This window comes from Anolis carolinensis, chromosome 3 (assembly GCF_035594765.1).
Source record: "Anolis carolinensis isolate JA03-04 chromosome 3, rAnoCar3.1.pri, whole genome shotgun sequence".
Taxonomy (NCBI): domain Eukaryota; kingdom Metazoa; phylum Chordata; class Lepidosauria; order Squamata; family Dactyloidae; genus Anolis; species Anolis carolinensis.
Genome location: NC_085843.1, coordinates 158,590,301 through 158,606,285, shown reverse-complemented (window position 1 = coordinate 158,606,285; position 15,985 = coordinate 158,590,301). Strand labels below are relative to the sequence as shown.

Here is a 15,985-nt window from a genome sequence, read left to right as displayed (position 1 = left end):
TGTAACTAAGGCATGGAATGAATGTATGCAGTGCTTTCCACACCACATTCATTTTAAACCGCATTAGCTGATCTGAATGTTTGAATACAACAAATTAAAACAGAGGAAGTCATTCAATGGAATCTATCATGCATGGAGAGCTTTCCTTTCTCTACTGCATTTTGAAATCTTCCCAGGCACTAATTTTGAACTTGGCTATAGTTAGGCAATTCTGGCTGTTAGCCATATCATTATTTAATTGATGACTACATCAAAAACATGCTTTAGCTAAACGAGAACAACATATTCCTTCCAGCGTCTTGTAATGAAACAAGGCTTTCCGCAATCCAGACTTTCATTTTGCTCATGCTCATGGCAAAATTACCCCTGGGCAAGGCTTGTTATTGGTCATTTACAGTGGGTACAGCATGGTAGTTTAGATTCAGCATCAAAGAGTTTGTGTAGGAAGGATGGTTCTTCAAATGGTAATGCAAGTGAAAGCAAACCAGGAAGGTGGGATTTGGCTGAGGAAAAGGAAATACATTTATTTTGTTACCCATCTCTACTCAAAGCTTGAGGTGGGGTACAACACAGTTAAAACACCCAAATAAAGCAAAATACCATTAAAATACATAGTGCATTGGGCCGGGCTGTGGTGCAGCTGGTTAGAAGCTGACCGTGAGGTCATTGATTCAAAGCCCGGATCGGGGTTAAAGCTCCCGATCATTAATAGTCTAGCTTGCTGCCGACCTAAGCAGCTTGAAAACAGATGTGTCTGTAAGTAGAGAATTCTAGGTACCGCTTAATGTGGGAAGGCTAATTTAACTTAATTTATGACACCATAAAACTGCCGGCAGCATGCAAAGAACATGAGGAAGTACCATAAAAAAGGACTCAGTGTTACAGTAGATGATAAAGCAGCAGCTCCCCCTGTGGCCGGAATCGAGCATACCCTCATGAAGCCAGAAGCTGGAAAAAATGTTAAATAGCCTCTATGTCTGTCTGTGTGATGCCTCATGGGCCTTGTAGTCCTGTTCCTAGTACTATCATGGCAGATGAAGATGAAAATATGGGGTTTTCGCCGGTTCAACAAGAGCCGGAGTCCCTTCACCTGCCGGATGTTGATGTTTGCCCTCAAGAATTCAGTAAAACAGGCCTTGGGCATTACTCCCCTCCGTTTCCCAGGAAGGAATCTTACTCTAGAGACAGAGGAGTCAGAGAAGCAAATCGGAGGAGTTTACGGATCGCTGCCAAACAACAGGCTGATTAGGCCTGCTTCCCTTGGGAAATTCTAAGGAGTCATGCATCTGGACAGAGTTGGGTTTCGCTTCTCGTTCTCTAGGGAAAGAGATTGTTGGCGGGAAAACGAGACCCAATATAGGTGTTTGGCGCGGGAGATTCTTTGCGGAGTCAACAGATCAGCTTCAGGAGTGAGATCGTGTGTGGACTTAGTAACCCCAGTTCCTTGCCTCCCAGATCACGTATTCAAGTTTATGCATCGCCTTGCTTTCGACCACGAACCTTGTTCCAGGATCCATGGATTACCTTGTTTCTAGTCACGGACCTAGTCAAAGAACCAAGTTTATTTCCAGCCTTGTTCCAGCCTTGTTGTCAAGCTACCTAGGACTCTAAGACTCTGACATTTCCCCACACTATTGCTTGGCAGAAGTGTGTGTTTCGGTCAAGTGGATTAAAACTTTGAACTCTAATATCATTTATTGGACAATACATTTTTGGACTATATTTGACCTCATTTGAAAGGTTTGCTTCTGAACTATATTCTTCACTTGTTTTTATTGCCTTTATATATTTCCTTAATAAAGATATTAGATAGAGACTGGCCTCCGTGTATGGTTCTTGGTGCCCAGCTGACAGAGGTCTGACAGTCTGTATATATGTGGTATGTCTGATAATGGCATTGAATGTTTGTCATGTAGATGTGCATTGTAATCCGCCCTGAGTCCCCTTTGGGGTGAAAAGGGTGGAATATAAAAACTGTAAGTAAATAACTACAAAGATTAAAACATAATACTAATAGAATATACATTTAAAATTCATAGTTTAAAATTGACTGGCACTAGCACGACTCTCAGACTGTCATTACTATTGCCAACCTTCTGCCCTGTTGGGCACATTGGTTCCTGTTGCTGTCGCCACTGCCCAAACCACTGCTCTTTCCTACCACTTGTGAGGTAGACCCACGGCTGAGTGGATCCACATAATGCTAGTACTGTTTTTCCAGAAGTCTTTTCTGAAATGGCACATGCTCAATCCTGCATGTGCAAGTGGATCTCAAAACAAATCTCGCATGCATACAGATGAGGAGTGAATGGAGCAGAGTCCCACCTCCTGGGAAGAGGTGATGGACTCTCTCACCTGGCAATGAATATGGCCTTGCTCATTTAGAGCTGCACAGTTGGATATCGCTTCAAACACCATGCTGTTTGCAATTCACAGCCTTGTTGGGAAAGGAAGGGCCATTGCAATTGCTCCCACACCCACGAGTGGGGTTCTGGATGTCTATAGGATTACTGTAATATTAACAATATCACTGCTCATCTATCATCCTGTCAAGTGGCAAGGAGAAACCTACTATATATCAGGAGCAGATGCATAGAGAAATCAATGGAAATATGTCATCTGCATCCACTCTTACTTCTGCCACTCATTTCCATCTCTGAGCAGACCAGAAAGCAGTGAATTCCATGATTCCTTTAGCTTTAATTGAGAAGTTTATCATTTTCAGAGATTGTGGAATTACTTTTGATCAGTTCCTAGAATGTCTAGGAGTCATGACACATTGGTCAATTATGATTATGTGACTTATAGTTCAAGCTCTGATCTAGTTTTCTTGTTTTAATTGACAACTTGTTTTGAAAAGTACTTAGTGATTTGCTAATGTATAGGTCTTGCTAGTTTTCCAAGGCACCTCATTAACTATTTTAATTATACAGTTGGGATAGCTAAGGCATTTTTACCAACAACTCTCCAGAAACGTACATAAGAGTTGACAATGAGGTCCAATAAATAAGATGCAGTGTAGGTAAAGGTAAAGGTTTTCCCCTGACGTTAAGTCCAGTCATGTCTGACTCTGGGGGTTGGTGCTCATCTCCATTTCTAAGCCAAAGAACCGACATTGTCCGTAGACACCTCCAAGGTCATGTGGCCGGCATGACTGCATGGAGCGCCGTTACCTTCCCGCCGGAGCGGTACCTATTGATCTACTCACATTGGCATGTTTTCGTACTGCTAGGTTGGCAGGAGCTGGGGCTAACCGCGGGCACTCATTCCGCTCCTGGGATTTGAACCTGGCACCTTTTGGTCCGCAAGTTCAGCAGCTCAGCGCTTTAACGCACTGTGCCACCAGGGGCCCCTAAAATGCAGTGTAGTTCTGTTAAAGGAAGTATACTTAGAAGATCACACATTTTCAGCAGACTTGTCAATTCTCTTATGTGATTGTTGCAAAACTGTACTATTTCACAGCAAGGGAACAGGCCTTGTTCCACAGACTCTCATTAAACTGTTTCCATCTCTTTTCTGCCCCGCAAAACATATGCTGTAGAATACATAATTAGAGATTGACAAGTTAGAGAAACAATTTTATGACTTTTCAAGCTATTAATAGTATTTATTTATCATGTCAGAAGTGAACCGAGGATACAGTTGTAATGTATTTAAAAACACAAAGTTAAAAAAAACTTGGCATTATATTAAATGTTATTTGACCAGTAGCTGGCCACTTGGAGTGTATCTGGTGTATAAGGAGGTCCTCCATGGTGCATGTAGCAGGGCTCCGAATGCATTGTAATAGGTGGTCTGTGGTTTGCTCTTCTCCATACTCGCATGTCGTTGACTCCACTTTATGGTCCCATTTCTTAAAGTTGGCTCTGCATCTCTTGATGCCAAAGCGCAGTCTGCTCAGTATCTTCCAAGTCGTCCAATCTTCTATGTGCCCAGGAGGGAGTCTCTCATTCGGTATCAGCCATGGCTTGAGGTTCCGGGTTTTAGCCTGTCACTTTTGGACACTTGCTTGCTAAGGTGTTCCTGGGAATATCTCTGTAGATCGTAGAAAACTATTTCTTCATTTAAGGTGTTGGCGTGCTGGCTGATATCTGAACAGGGGGTGGGCCAGAGGTGTCACTGCCTTGGTCCTTTCATTACAGGTTGCTACTTCCCGGTGATGCAATAGTGGCTAAACAGTATAATTTCTCCAGTGATGTGGGGCATGGGCATCCTGTGATAATGCAGCATGTCTCATTAAGATCCACACCCACTGTTTTAACGTGGTGCAATGTATTCCACACTGGGCATGCGTATTCATATGTGTAGCTGAATATGCAAGCTATTAATAGTGATTGTGGGTAGAACTCCAACTGAGTATTTCAGGCAGAGGTTCATTAGTGTCCCACATTAATTTTGATTTTCTGGCAGTTTTAGAAACTTTCACCTGCTTTTTCTTCCCAGGGAAAGCAGTAGAGCAGTCTCATACTACTTTCACAATTTTATGATCGCAACCTAATATGGCAACGGAATACTTTAATTTTACCTTTTTATCTAGTTTCGTTTCCATGTTTTCATGGATTATCCAGAATCAGTGATATTTTGAAGAATGGTTAAAATCTTAAATTTTAAAATGCATTATTATTTTGAAAATAATATGGATGCTGCTCTTGTTGTAATGTTTTCATCAACTGTGTTATATTACAGGAAAGGTAAAGGTTTTCCCCTGACATTAAGTCTAGTTGTGTCTGACTCTGGGGGTTGCTGCACAATTCCATTTCCAAGCTGAAGAGCCGGCATTGTCTGTAGACCTCTCCATGGTCATGTGACCGGCATGACTGCATGGAGCGTCGTTACCTTCCTGCATGAGTGGCACATATTGATCTACTCACATTTTGCATGTTTTCGAACTGCTAGGTTGGCAGAAGCTAGGGCTAACATCAGGAGCTCATCCCACACCCTGGATTCAAACCGCCGACCTTTTGGTCAGCAAGTTCAGCAGCTCAGCGGTTTAACCTGCTGCGCCATCAGGGGAACACATACCACTAAAGCATTAGCAGGCTTTTATTTAACTCTCATACATGAATTACATTTTTGTTAGTTATCATTCAGTTACTCTGCCATGAACTATAATTACAATGGTATTAATATTGCAATCATAACATTTAAAAAAAACATATTAATACTCATTAATGTCTATTCTAGACAGAATTTTTTATATAGATTCTAGCAAGTCAGAATGACCTAGCATTCCCATCTCATTGTGGATCTCTTCCATGCTCCATCCAGCATTCAATAAAAATATCAAGTGAGAGCAAGGAAACTCATGAGGCTGCTTCACGTGGGAGTTATTTTCAAATGTAAGAGGAAGGCCCAAAAGATCACTCTGCTGCTTTCTTAGTCTTGCTACATGAACGGCAAAGCTTTGCTAAGAATATTAGATGAACACCTAAATCAATTCACAGTATAAAAACCACTGCAGTGCAGTTACCTTTTCAACAAGTGCTTTTCACACTCCTGTGGTAATGCCCCATGTTAAGCCATCAATCCATCTCCAATGTGGGAATTTTTTATTGTAATCTATACATAGTAACCCCTGTGGTTCCCAACTGCAGATGTGATTACCATAAAAAGCAGATGTAGAAAGCTATGTTATACCAGGTCAGATTATCGGTCCATGAATTTAGCCCAGCATTAACTACTCCAGATGGCTGCAGCTCTCCAGGATCTTAGGCAGAATTTTTCCTGACATTTTAAAAAAATAATAACGAAAGTAGAGGTGCCAAGGACCGTGTGTCTGCATCTAAAGCAGGCACTTTACTACAGAGCAATAACCCTAGTCCTTGAAGAGGAAAGTGTGGGGGGGGGGGGGGCAATTAAATCTTACGTTTTTTAATGAAAGTATCTACAGTTGACAGTTCAGTTTAATATCATGCCATTTTACCCTTTGTCTGTGTAATGTAATTTGTCTAAGAGTCAGAGATATGTGGTTTTTGCCAGATTCACTTTTTGCTCATTTTGTATTCCCTGTAAATACATTTCATCCTTCTATTGGGTCAACTTGAAACTTTTATTTTAAAATTCTGGATGGAAATGATCATATTTGTCCAAATACATATGACTATAAATTAGACCATTCAAAACTATTAACCATCAAACAATTTTTCCCTAAGGTATGTATATTTTCAAACCTTCTTGGTAGCTCCTAAAGGTTCTGAAACTTCCTTTCCAGACACCCCAGAATAGCCATCCTTGATTTCTTTTTATTGGCAAATAAAGATTTATTTTAAAATTCCAATAGGATTTATGAAATCAACATTTTAAAGAAGGACTTCAGTGGGTGGGTGTTGCATGTATTTTTATTGAACTGTTTTAAGTTGCTTTTAAAACTCTTTTTAGTTGTAGGGCTTTTAATTGTTTTACTATTGATAAAATAATATTATTTTAATATTACAGTGGAGTCTCACTTATCCAAGCCTCGCTTATCCAAGTTTCTGGATTATCCAAGCCATTTTTGCAGTCAATGTTTTCAATATATCGTGATATTTTGGTGCTAAATTCGTAAATACAGTAATTACAATATAACATTACTGCATATTGAACTACTTTTTCTGTCAAATTTGTTGTAAAACATGATGTTTTGGTGCTTAATTTGTAAAATCATAACCTAATTTGATGTTTAATAGGCTTTTCCTTAATGCCTCCTTATTATCCAACATATTCGCTTATCCAAGCTTCTGCCGGTCCGTTTAGCTTGGATAAGTGAGACTCAACTGTATAATGCAATACAATATAATGCTGATAATAATATAATATAATAATTATATATTATATACAGTAGAGTCTCACGTATCCAAGCTAAATGGGCCGGCAGAAGCTTGGATAAGCAAATATCTTGGATAATAAGGAGGGATTAAGGAAAAACCTATTAAATAAATAAATAAATAAATAAATAATAATAATAATAATAATAATAATAACTTTATTTTTATACCCCGCCCCATCTCCCCCAAGGGACTAGGGGCTGCTTACATGGGGCCTTGCCCGATACAACAATCAAATATCAATCACAAAGCCATAACACAATTAACCCAATAAAAACATCAACATCAGTAAAAACAATCATTAAAATGAACATGAATCATACAATATTAAACATCTAATTAGGTTATGATTTTACAAATTAAGCACCAAAACATCATGTTTTGCAACAAATTTGACAGAAAAAGCAGTTCAATACGCAGTAATGTTGTTGTAATTACTGTATTTACAAATTTAGCACCAAAATATCATGATATATTGAAAACATTGACTACAAAAATGGCTTGGATAATCCAGAAACTTGGATAAGCAAGGCTTGGATAAGTGAGACTCTACTGTATTACATGTAATATTACTAATATTGAAGTATAGTGGTATAGTACAATATAGTACTATATAATACTAAGATTGTGCTGTGCTAATAATATAATATATTGTATATACATATAATATGGATAATATTATAATGTAATACAATATAATAATCATACAATATAATAATATGATAATTATATATGTTACATGTAATAGTACTAATAATATTGCAGTATAGTGGTATAGTACAAGATACAGTAGTCTCGCTTATCCAACATAAACGGGCCGGCAGAACGTTGGATAAGTGAATATGTTGGATAATATGGAGAGATTAAGGACAAACCTATTAAACATTAAATTTTGAAAATTATGATTTTACAAATTAAGCACCAAAACATCATGTTACACAACAAATTTGACAGAAAATTAGTTCAATTATTAGTAATGCTATGTAGTAATTACTTATGAATTTAGCACCAAAATATCATGATATATTGAAAACATTGACTACAAAATGCATTGGATAATCCAGAAACTTGGATAAGCGAGGCTTGGATAAGTGAGACTCTACTGTAATAATATATAATACTAAGATTGTGCTGTGGTAATAGTTTAATGTATTGTATGTACATATAACTTGTAAGCCTCTCTGAGTCCCCTTCAGGGTAAGAAGGGCGGGATATAAATGTCATAAATAAATAAATAATAATATTATCAAAATGTTGACTTTTGAACACTCTTAGCTAAATTGCACTTGTTTTCAATTGTAACCTGCTTTGACTCCCAGTTGTGGGGGAAAGTGAGGCATAAGTCATTAATACTAATATGTATAGCACATTTTAAGTTGATATATACCATATATATATGGTAAAGGTTTTCCCCTGATGTTAAGTCCAGTCATGTCTGACTCTGGGGTGTGGTGCTCATCTCCACTTCTAAGCCGAAGAGCCGGCGTTGTCCGTAGACACCTCCAAGGTCATGTGGCCGGCATGACTGCATGGAGCGCCGTTACCTTCCCGCCAGAGCGGTACCTATTGATCTACTCACATTGGCATGTTTTCGAACTGCTAGGTTGGCAGGAGCTGGAGCTAACAGCGGCCGCTCCCGCCGCTCCCGGGGATTGAACCTGGGACCTTTCGGTCTCCAGCTCAGTGCTTTAATGCACTTTGCCACCGGGGCTCCTATACACACACACACACACACACACACACACACACACACACACAATCCATTTACATAAATGTGCATCAGCACTCATTTTTACGCTTGGAGATTTTAAAGAAGCACATTTGTATTGACAAAATTCGAATTCTTTTTTACTCAGAGATATTTTAATTGCATTGAGAGGTGCTACTGTGTTGCTTTAAACTATTTTCTGCATCCCATATCCATTGTGCATGGATTCATAGGTCCACACTACCTATCTAATACTGACACAGCATATTACTTTTTTTCTATATCAATCAATACTACCTTCTGAAAATGTAACCATATTTCATCGCAAAATAGTCACACACCCCTTTCTAGGGTTCTGGTTTCTGTATTTTGCAATTCATCATGGAATAATATAATAATAATAATGGAAAATAGAACAACCTGGCACGAGTGTGGCCAGGTGAAGACACAAGAACTAGAAAGCCTCCCTCAGCTGCCAGCAGCCTCCAAAGTTTTCACCAAATAATAATTGTGACCCCCTTTTATGAAGGGAAAAAAGGCGGAACACGACTATTTTGTGGTGAAATAAGGGTATTTATAAGTTGGTTTTCTACTGGCACAAGTGCTAATAGAGTATACCTTTCTTTCTTTGGATACTCATTAACCATGGCCCACTCTTCTGAAGGGTGTTCCTGCACTTACCATGGAAAAAGGAAACTGTGTATAATAGGAGTCAAATGAAACAAGCCATTTCCACCAACGTTACCATATGGTCTCCCTAAGGAACCTAGAAATTCCTAAAGAGCCAGTCTGGAATCAAACTCCAGTGGATACTCTATTCGTCTTTTGGATATCACATGGTGTTCAGACCTGGAAAGGAGTTATCACTATTGCTATGTTCATTTTCTTTACCACTTGTTTCATTGTAATTTCGATGTTACTGCTGTTGAGCTAATAAAACCATGGTCAGCTTAGCTGGACAATGAGCATTTCCTATTGCTTAACCTCCATATCACTACTTCAAGTGGAATTGTTGGATAGTGAAAACCATGTTTCATATTAAACCTTGTGAACTGGTTGTTCTCTAAGCATTATTGAACTCCAGTTCCCATCAGTTCTAGCTAATTATAAGGTATGTTGGGAAAAGAGGTTCAACAATATCCGGAGAAACAAAAATTCCATAAACCTCCATTAGATTTAATTTTGAAATTTAAAATTGCAAGAATTTGTGTGTCATAATCCAATGGCTGTTGCCATGCTACAAATCCCCTTTAATTGAATAACTTTCCTGAAAGGCTTCATTGATAAAATGGTTTAATAAGTCATTTAACTAGCTAAGATTTTGCTCTTTAAGCCAGCTGTAACTTGCCCTGAGCATTGTATGAATTCGTCAGCAGAACAGATGCCTTTATTAATATGGGTGAAAGTGATATTCAGTAGTTTTATCAATTGTGAAAACATGTTATAACACAGTCAGGGTTGTACTCATCTTTATGAAAATCATCCTTCTGTTTACCAGATTGAGAAAGCAATACTGCTATATTGAATATTTTCAAACTATTGCTCTGAAACCTATATTTACATGAAACTCCCAAGGGTTTTTAACACTTCCTAAACCAGAATGTATTCAGGTAATAACTTTGGTTAGGACTTTTATAAAAAGTGAATTATAAGGCCACCAAGAGGTGAGTTTTTGAGTCCAAAGGTTGAGATATAACTCTTTCTTTCAGTCTAGCGATGTACTGTTAAATTTTAACAGAGGCCCAAGGTAAAACTAAATATTACAAGGAATAATAAGCTTCCACTAAAATGATGGTCCACTTGTCAATTTATCTTCTATATTATGGATAGTGAAACTTATAATATAGTCCTGAAGAAGTTTTCAAAACAATGTGTCTGTGCCTTCCCGTCAATTCATGCTAGTAACCCTCCATTATTTGCCGAGGGCTCCGTTGGCAGGGTATCCTACATAGCAGTCTTACCTACTGGCCAAACATGTGGTGTGTGTAAGATAGTTGTCCACAGATGGTCAATCGGCACCCATCTTCTGCACAAAATACTTCTTATTACATAAACCAATATAAAAAACAAAAGGTCCTTTCACATGATGCCAAATGAGAGGCTATGATCGAACGGTGGCAGTACAGCCTATTCCTCCAACCCACAGTACTGCTAAGGTGAAGGGTTGTTCACTGTTTTTTGTTCCATATTTTGGGCATACAAGAGAGATATGGAGGATGGATGAGTAGAAAATGAAAAAGAAGCATGTGTAACACTAGATCCATTCACACTGAGTCATTATAGTGCAATATTTCACCTTTCAACTTCCATGATCGCATTCTAGAGAATCGCGGGGTTTGTAGTTTGGGGAAGATATAGAGCTTTTCTAGCTGTAAATTCAAAATATCCTTTTCAGGATTCCAAGGGATGTTACCATAGTGGTTAAATTAGACTAGCCCCCACCCTGGCCACATTCTGTAAACGTCTAAAAACCTGGCTATTTAAATGTGCATATGATTAAATTGGCATAAATTGACGACTGTCCCTTACCTCCACCTAGACCCAGTTACTGCTTTTCCTCCAGTCCATTCAGTAGAGGGTTATAAGATATTGTACACGGACATTTGACTTGCCCCCAGTGGAATATGTTCACTGCGCCTGACTAGTAGCTATTGCTTGAGTATGTTTTAATGTATTATATGTTTTATGATTTTATGTTTCTATGTTTTCAATGTATTAATGTGATTGTATTTTATTGTGTATTGCTGGGCTTGGTCCCCATGTGAGCCGCCCTGAGTCCCTTCGGGGAGATGGGGCGGGATGTAATAATAAAGTTGTTGTTGTGGTGGTTGTATTATTATTATTATTATTATTATTATTATTATTATTATTATTATTATTATTATTATTATTGTGGAATATACCACTATAATTTTGTAATATGAACAGACCCACCATGGATTTTCTGCAGAACAACTATTCTCAGTCAATTTAGAAAGAGAAAAAAAAAAGAGTAGTACCAGAACATATTCTGGTTTAATAATAGCATTTCATTTTAAAGGAGTGGAAGCAGCCATAGTGTGTGTTAATTTGTCAGCTATTTGTCACAGTGGTGTAAACTCTCTCTATATGTATATTTCTCAATATAAATTAGTCACCATAAACATGGAACTATTATAAACCACAGGGAAACATACAATCAAGTATTGGTAAGAATTGCATTTAGTTCCTTCTTATACAAGAATTTCCAAATTTTTATTTTTTTCACATTAGACAATATGTAATTTTTTTAAAAAAAGATGTGGGAACATGAAATTAATAGCTTTACTCATGTACGCAAAAACAAATTTAAATGCCAAACTTGGAAAAGTCTCATGCTGAATCCCTGGAAGTTCAATCATGATAGTGATTCTATATTAGAGTTGCAACCATTTTTTCCCTAAAAGGATCCTCATCTTTAACATCAGGTGGCTGCAATACTGTTTTCACCCTGAGAATAGCTTTACCATTGAATTTTCCTAGTGCAGATGGCTCAGAATCTTATTTGGTTCGTTTTTGGCAAGAATTTATGAATCTCCCCATTAACAGAATGGAAAAAAATATGCTTGAAAATTTCAAAAGTGAAAGAAAAAATTAATAGACTAATCTGTTTAGGGAGTGAAGGGGCTAATTGTTCTTCAACCCAACTACATCAAGTTTTCTATTACTATCATCATCATCATCATCATCATCATCATCATTGATGGTGGTATTATTACCGTATTTCATCACATGATAGTCACATTTTATGGTAAAAGGGGGTTACTATTACACAATGAAAAAAAGTGGGGCCAGTTTTATGAATCAAAACTCCATGTGTCTTGCTGCATTACATACCATAAGCAACAGCTTTGCTTGCCCATATCAGCAAAAGCACGTTACTCACTCACTTTCTTGACAGGGCATTTCATTCACTTGCTCGTTCGCTTGGTTGCTCGCCTTTCAGGCTCACTTTTCTCGTGGCTGAGACTGAAAGCATGGAATTCGCCGCAGGAAGCACTATGCCTGAAAAGTAAATGGGCAGGTAAGCGAATGAGCAGCTTAATGAAGTGCTGTGCCGGAAAGGTAAACGCCAATGGGCAGGTAGGCAGGTGAGCGACCGACTGAATGAATGAAGTACCGTGCCTGAAAGGCAAGCTGGTTGACGAGCAAGCAAACCGCCATGCTTGAATGGCAAGCTGGCGGGCAGGCGAGAGAGAAAATGAATCAAGGATGTGACTATTATTCAATGAAAGCCCAAAACCCCCAATTTTGGGACCTCAAATATGGGTGTGTGACTATTACGCGGTGACAACTATTATGTGAGGAAATACGGTAAGTTATAAAGTGTGGCTTTGGGTTTTCCAGTGTATCTGGCTAATAACAGTAAGAAAGGAGGATACTGGACCAAGGCAAAATGACACACTGCACCTATTTACCTTACTACGCACACATAAAATGGCTTCCATGATTATTTGATTGATATTCTACTTCTCACAAAAAAAGAGTGGTGAAATTTTTTATATAAACACCATGTTTATATTGTGAAAGGATTTATGAATATCATTTTGTGAATAGCAAAATTCTAAAAATAAAGTAGTATTTCACATAATTTAAGAATATAACCTGAAAGTTTATCTACAAAGCACTTTGGGAAATGTCCTCTCTTTTTCTCTCTCACCCACATATACATGTACTCCAGGAGAATGCAGATGTTCTCTAGGTGAATTCCTTAACAATTATCTATTGGATTAGTACAATCTTACATCTACAGGATAATTGAACTACCATAACCAAGTAACATCTGGTTAAAGCAGCATTGTTTTTTAGTTTTCTGTCTTGCTATAGAGCTAATACATTGATTTCACCACAGTAGAAGGAGAACACAGGTTTTTCTAATGCTATTGTTAGGAGCTCTTGTATAAATGGCATGATATTCATTAATGAGGCCCTTTGAAGTTACCTCTAAAGGTGTCCTGGGGAGTCCATTTTCAAAGAATTTCTAATGGAAACCGCAGATATCTGAGAATGAGGCCCACATCACCTTAACAAGGCTGGCATGAATCATTTAGAGGAGGAGGCGAAGTGACACATTGCAGTGTTTTTTCTTGTTAAAGCTATTGGCACCATGTGACAGGCACCTACATGGGGCAACAATAGAAGCAATCTGGTCTGCCACAGTCAGCCTGCGACACCAGATTTCTTAAGACATTCCCTGCTGATATTGGTTCATTTAATCCCTAAAGATTTAGAAAAGTGTTCCAGAGACCTAGAAAATGGGAGGAGAGAACAGGCTGAAGCAATCCATTTGACTTGATGTATGTCTGACAGCCAGCCCCTTGGTCACTATTCCATCTGCTAAACTTTCAAACATTTGCTTCTGTTGTATGAGAAATCAGTAATAGTTCAGGGCAGATTCTCCCCATATATTTTGCAGAACAATGCTTAAGTACGCACAGGTGAGTATATGAGCTTAGAAAATTGTTTCAAAACTGAATTCTATAATATCAGTAACAGCTAGACAAGAACTAAAGGATACTAAAATGGGCATGCCTTATTTTGAAATAATCTAACTGCAGCTTTTAAATGTCTTGTTGCATTAAAGCTATTTAAGAATAAAATGGAACTTGAGTATTTTTTTGTAGATCCAGACTTGTTCTTCTTCTTCCTTCAGCAAACAGGAAAGGCCAATGAGGCCAAGAAAAGAAAAGGCTAAGATCAGGAAAGGAACAAAGATGAAAGATAATTTAGAAATTTAGGAGATGATCAGCACCCAGATTATCTGCATTTTTCAATTCTGTAAAGATAAATCCTTTAAAAAATCTAAAAGTTCCTATTTGTTAAAAGTCTTACACAATGGATTTACTTGGCCACTAGACTATACAAATTCGCAAGTTCAAGAGCACAGCGCTTTGTAACACTGTTCTAAGAGTTATCAGAATAATGAAACCGGTTTTGTCTTCTTATTACCCTCCCCCCTGCAAACCCCCCCCCCCCAAAAAAAAACTTCATACAAGTCTTGATTAAGATTGTGTAAGACTTTCAAAAATACCTCCCAGACTGGAACTACTAGAACAAACACAAGAACAATAAAAGATACAACCTTCTTAAATCCAATTGTTATTCCCAACTAGAGTAGTTCCACTGAATGAATGAGATTTAGGTATGTGCTCGAATAGGCCCCTTCTACATTGCCATATAAAATCCTGATTATCTGATTGAACTGGATTATATGGCAGTGTAGACTCATATAATCTAGTACAAGGCATTATCTGATTTAATAATCTGGATTAGATGGCTGTGTAGAAGGGGCCTTACTCTTCAACAGTTGATTAAAAAATGTATTCAAATTGGGACTAGAAGATGGATGTGGACCAAGTCTCCAACCAATTCTGGATGGGTGAATCTAACTTTTTCAATGTGGTGAAATTCTCATTATTTTGACCAACATTTGTCCCATCATAGAATGCAATATAATGTGTGTGAAACTTTGTATGGATATCTATTATCTAAAGTGTGAACATTTTTAATTTCCCCAATTGTGTATACAAATAGATTCGTGTTTGTGTTCACTCTTCCTTGACATGCTAATGTGTCTTATAACCTGTCCACAATGTATCTGAAATCATTAGGACTAAATATCCATTTTATAAAGGAACTGAAGCATTGATATTAACTGAAGTGGTGTTCACAAAGGAAAAAAGACTGGTTTGGTGTAGACTGATGTGAAAAACTTCAATGTTGAACACATTCCTGCTGCAAAAGAAATACAATGAAGCATTGGGAAGCAACTACTTAAAATAATGTTTAAAACAATCAACTTTGAAAAAATGTCAGTTTTAGCCACAAACGTTAATTCAGAAGTTTTTTAAAATTGCTTTTAATGATAATTATTTAATGCAACTGTTTATTTTAATTTAACTGTACGATATTTAGTATTGTCTTTTGTTTACATTTTTATAGTTTTATGTTTATATAGGCATTGAATGTTTATCTCTTACCATGTTGGAAGCCGCCCTGAGTCCCCATGGGGAGACAAATAAAGTGTTGTTGTTGTTGTTGTTTTTATTATTATTATTATTATTATTATTATTATTATTATTATTATTATTATTATTATTATTATATAAGAGTTATGCAGGAGTTCCAAAACACAGAACTGACAGGTGTGCAAAAGACTTCTTATTCACTTCACAAACAGCTTGATACCCACATCTTACCATGGAAGTTAATGATATTCAACTTTTCAATATTGAGAAGAAATTCTGAACTTCTTTTCAAAGACATAGCCGTCTTTTTCTATCACAGCATAAAAAGGAAAAATGGGAGGAAGGAAGAACTAAGTAACAGCGTTTAACTGATTTATTTTAGCAGGCCATTTTGTGGAGTCAATCCACTTTTTCAGATATACTGATGGAGTTAATAGCAAATGACATGTATTTTAGCAGTGGCATCGTTCTTGGTAGAGGTTATCAGA

The 15,985-nt window shown here is 37.5% G+C and overlaps 1 long non-coding RNA gene across 2 annotated transcripts in view; it reads right to left on the bottom strand.

The window, feature by feature from the left end:
- LOC134297627 (uncharacterized) overlaps nt 1–14,481 on the bottom strand; it is a 28,435-nt gene extending 13,954 nt beyond the window's left edge. For both annotated transcript variants that reach the window (XR_010004436.1, XR_010004437.1), the window contains exon 1: nt 12,420–14,481. This is a non-coding gene — a long non-coding RNA (uncharacterized LOC134297627). The remainder of the gene's footprint in view (nt 1–12,419) is intronic.
- Between the last annotated feature and the right edge of the window lie 1,504 nt (nt 14,482–15,985).